The 5,077-nt window shown below is 39.3% G+C and overlaps 1 long non-coding RNA gene across 2 annotated transcripts; it reads right to left on the minus strand.

Moving 5' to 3' along the window:
• Positions 1-605: 605 nt before the first annotated feature.
• Positions 606-2,609, minus strand: LOC135718380 (uncharacterized). 2 transcript variants are annotated; one of them, XR_010520744.2, is made up of 3 exons: positions 2,527-2,609; positions 2,302-2,419; positions 606-1,426 (listed from the first exon to the last, which is right to left on the minus strand). It is a non-coding gene; the product is annotated as an uncharacterized lncRNA (long non-coding RNA). The 2 variants fall into 2 exon arrangements; XR_012337884.1 differs by lacking the exon at positions 606-1,426 and adding an exon at positions 1,650-2,019.
• Between the last annotated feature and the right edge of the window lie 2,468 nt (positions 2,610-5,077).

Raw genomic sequence — 5,077 nt, forward strand, 5'->3', positions numbered from 1 at the left:
TGATTCATAAAGTCATACCTCTGCAATTGTTTAATCGATTGTGTTTTAGAAGTACACATGCTCAAACTCTTATGACAGCATGTTCCCGACGGATACCATTAAATAAGTTTATCTCATTTCCAGAATCTCACATTTATATTTCTCTAAGAGAGAGAAAGAGAGATTGGGTATAACAAATAAAAAGGGTATACAAAAATTGTAACAGTTACCTTCATTCATTTTTCTTACCTTTTATTTCCTCAAAATAAAAAATAAACATTGTAGCCTACTGTCAGCAGACTAGAGAAAAAAAAATGTCACAGAGAAAAATTAATGAAATATGACATCTGTCATTATTTGCTAAATTTTCAAAGGGCTATTACCAGAATTCTGTCCGCAATACTGTCTTTTATTTAATAAACGCAAATGTTCAGGCTAATTAAAAGGAAACATGAAAATTGCATCTATTGCGGTAAATGTATTTCTGGGGGGGGGTTGATGTGGGGACCCACCCACTTTTCATTTGCTTCCGACGCCCATGCTTCCTTTTATCAAATTGATACATAAGAAAACTGAAAATACTAAATTAATATTACAACACTCAATATGTAACATGCATGCCTTAGTTCAGTATACTCTATAAAGCATAACTGTAAATAAATTACTGTGAAGCATCTAAAAACAGACATACCACAGTACTCTTTCCGGTAAGGGAATGCTCCACCACAGCTACGTCAATGAGTGCGTTTACATGCACAGTCTTACGCCGATTATGCTTAATAAACTGATAACACGTGGTGTCATGTAAACGCGTAAAGCGGTTTTCTTTAATCGGGGAAAGCCCGTAAACGGCGTAAGCAAAAACCGATCGGCACAGGTAGTTTTTTGCTCATTACGCCGATTTCACTTGGCATGTAAACACCTTAACCGGCTTTCTCACGGTTTTGTCCATGTGCGCATATCTCCGCGTATGAAAGATAAACGTCACACGCGGAAGTAAGTGCAAAGTAATGCATAAAAGTCTCCGCTCGACTAAAGCAGTTGGCAGAGAAACTGTTAAAATAGCAGCTCATGTTACATTTACAGGTTCTGCAGACAAGAGAAGAGATACAACAATATAGCTTAAGACAGATATGCCGTCGGCTTTTTGATCGACTATTGTGTACTATAGGTGGTGACGTCACTGCCTGCGAGAAAACTGATAATTCTCCAAGTCCCATGTAAACGCAGTTGACTGCATAGCCGGCTTATTGATTTGCATGTAAACACATGAAAACAGTTTTCTATAGTAAGCAGATTTTTAATAGTTATCCGCTTATTCTGTGCATGTAAACGTACTCAATGATTGTTGCTGATTCTAGTACGAGATCACTGTATTTTTGTATCTCCTGAAGGAGGAGTTTTTTTGTCTTCTGCCAGCTTCCTTCGAAGGCAAACTTGCTGCTGTCTAGAAAGACATGAAGTACAGGGGCAGAGGTTTTTGACAGAACTCTTCAACAAGAAAAAAGTATAGCACCAAAAAAGTGAAAGCAAAGCTGCATTGAAGTATGTGAAAATGATAATGCAGACATGGGAAACAAAGGTCCAGTGTGTAACACTTTGGGGGGAATTTATTTGCAGGACTAACTAACATTATAGTTTCCCCTTAAACGGTGGCTGCTATGTTGCACCCCATGTTCCTACAGTAGCCCACAATGGACAAACAAACACGGGTTCAGATAGTACCGCTCACATTTTCTCGTCCCCTACCGTAGCTTGGAAAGATAGAGGTGAGGGAAGCTGGTTGCAATCGTCAAACCTCACTGATAGATACCACTGAATCCTACAGACTGGTAATCTAAAGAATAGAATTCAATGATTACGCTGAACTGTGCTACTACATTATTTGCTAATTCCATGTTGTTGGAATAGGATGCATACAGTAGCTTGAATTTATCCTATATTATATAGTTATAACATTCTGGCGGTAGAAGGTTCACTTCCGGTGCCTCACAGTAAGGTAGAGCACCTCAATTGATTGCTGAAATGTATCAGGTGTTTCTGTAGAATAAATAGTGAAAGCAAATTCAATGTTAAAACAACACAGAATACATTTCTCTATTTGAATTTTATGTAAAACCTTATGTAATCCAACTTATTTAAACTCTGCATGTGCACTTCCTGTATATTCCAGAAAACTGAAATATACTAACAAACCTGACATAAATGTGGCATCACATTAGATGATGATCTGCCTACTATTTTTTGCTGATCTTTAATATTAAACATAATAAATGGTTAGAATAGGATGTTTTGTTGTTTCTGTAATCTGGTCATGCTTACCACCTGCTGCCCATTCCTTTACATCAGATAGCCACTGTGAAACCACTCCATCTGTACAATCTAGCTCTGTTTTTAGGTCAGCTAGCCTTGCAGTCTCATCATGGAGTCTCCAACAAGTCTGATGAACAGTGTTATACCATTATCAGGATTAAAAATGTGTATGATTAACAACAGGCCAAGTAAACACAACAAAAGGACAGACAAAACAATTAATAGAAGACTTACCTTAACATATCTTGTAAAAAGTGCCTGATCTTTTATTTATTTTTTCGTTCCACCCTGTTACATGTACGGATGTCCACCCGTGCTGTTGAAAGCAAATAATGAGGTTATGATGATCAATCTAAAAAAAGTATACACTAATATGCAAACAACTATCACCTGCTTTGGACAAATATTTGGTCATCAGGGCACAACGTGAGAGGTAACTGTTCACTTGCTCCACCTCCTCACCAGCGGTTGTCCCTGCTCCTTCCCGGTTCCTGCCACTCCATTTAATCTGTTAGTAAAGGGTGGAAGAAATTCAATTTAATTTTATTTATATACACCAATATCACAAAACACAATTTGCATCAAAGAGCATTACAACCCGTGCAAGAAATGGTTATGCAAAAAGATAAGATAATATAGTGTAGCTTAACTTCAATTTCATATTATTAATGTGCTTGTAAATATTACAAAAGTACACACCTCACACGTAGTAGCATGGGCTCGAGCATGCATTACACCGAGAAAGGGTTTCATAGTGGTCTGCTCCGGAAGATTCAATTCAATTTTATTTATATAGCGCTTTTCACAAAAGTCAATTGTTTCAAAGCAGCTTTACATAAATAGAAGCAGTGAAGGCACAGAAAAACGACAGATAGCACAACAAAATACATGATAGCATAAGCAGTTAAGTTTGCTGCGGCTATGAATCAATATTATAAGTGAACGTATTACTAAAGTAACGTCTAGAAGAGGAAGCTAAGTAAAGCCCCAAAAGGCTGCCTCCCCGGGGTGAAAAACCCCCTAGGAGAAAAAAAACCCTGGGCTTTTATCCGAGGAGATTAAGCGGGTTCTGCCGGTGATCGTTGGTCAGGCATCAGCTGGGCATCACGTTGAAGGACGGCCAGTAGATCAGAGGTGTGCCGACTTCCACATCTACCAGGACTGGGTCTGTTTGTCTCGTTGTCCTCGGGGTCGAGGACGAGACAGGGAGAGAAAAACAAAATCGTATTAGCGTAGCGGCCGTTCATATGTATTGAAGTGTCACACAGTGATGTGGTTTAACTCAGCTTAGTTCCAGACAGACTAACTATTGCGGCATAATTATATTATCCACAGTTGAGGATTTAGCAAATTGGGGCCCCAATGCGAAGGTATATATGGTAAATAAGGGTCACCTTAATCTTTAAGAGAAAATGAAACCTGACGACCCGTTTGACTAAGGCCTAAAGCCCCACTGTCGTCGTTAATGCAGGTTCAGTGGCAAACGGGTCTATATTGTATACTATTTACAGGACCACGAGAAAACGCCAAACATCGCAACCCGACCATACGTGCTAACCCGTTTGAGTAAGGCTGGAGGCCCCACTGTCTTTGTTAATGCAGGTTCAGTGGCAAACGGGTCGGTATGGCATACTATTCACAAGACACACGAAAGCACCAAAATGGCAACCCAACCATACGTGCCAAACCGTTTGACTAAGGCCGGAGGCCCCACTGTCGTCGTTAATGCAGGTTCAGTGGCAAACGGGGGCAACTATTTAATGCAATTCATTTTAAGTGTTCATGCAGAAAAGGTTTTTATTTATTTATTTGGTTGGTCTGTGTTATGACCGTGAGTGCTTTCTTCCGTAAAAACAACTATTGCGAGTTAAGTACCTCTACTAGACAAATTATGCGAATGCTTTGTTGAAGAGAAAAGTTTTAAGTCTAGATTTAAAATGATCGACTGTGTTTGATTCTCGGACATCGGTTGGTAAATCATTCCAGAGCTTAGGGGCTAAGTAGGAAAAGGATCTTCCACTTTTAGACACTTTTGATAGTCTAGGGATAATCAATAGACCAGAATTTTGCGACCGTAGTGTGCGTGATGGATTGTATTCTGATAGTAATTCTCTAAGATATGAGGGTGCTAAGCCATTTAAGGCTTAGTAGGTGATTAGTGATATTTTAAATTGTATGCGATATTTAACTGGTAGCCAGTGTAAAGATGCCAGAATTGGGCTTATGTGGTCATACTTCTTAGATCGAGTAAGTACCCTTGCAGAAGCGTTTTGAACTAGCTGAAGCTTGTTGACCTGATTTGAATGGCATCCCCCGAGTAGCGAGTTACAATAGTCTGTTCTAGAGGTCATAAAAGCATGAATAAGCTTCTCTGCGTCAGATGTAGACAGTATATGGCGTATTTTTGAGATATTTCTAAGATGGAAGAATGCTGTGCGGCAGACGTTGGCGATATGACTATCAAAGGATAAGTTGCTGTCGAACATCACACCTAAGTTCCTAACCGTGGAAGATGGCACCACAGTACAGCCATCTATGTGCAATTTGTAATCTGACATATTATGTTTGTAGCGATTTGGTTCAATAATAAGTATCTCTGTCTTATTAGAGTTGAGCTTAAGAAAGTTATGTGCCATCCAGTCAATAACATCGCTAATGCAGTCTTTTAGCTTAGAAAACGTGTGTGTTTCGCTGGGATGCGAGGAGATGTAAAGCTGGGTATCATCCGCATAGCAGTGAAAACTTATGTTATGTTTCCTGATAATGTCTCCTAGGGGTAACATGT

Source organism: Paramisgurnus dabryanus, chromosome 11, assembly GCF_030506205.2.
Source record: "Paramisgurnus dabryanus chromosome 11, PD_genome_1.1, whole genome shotgun sequence".
Lineage (NCBI taxonomy): Eukaryota > Metazoa > Chordata > Actinopteri > Cypriniformes > Cobitidae > Paramisgurnus > Paramisgurnus dabryanus.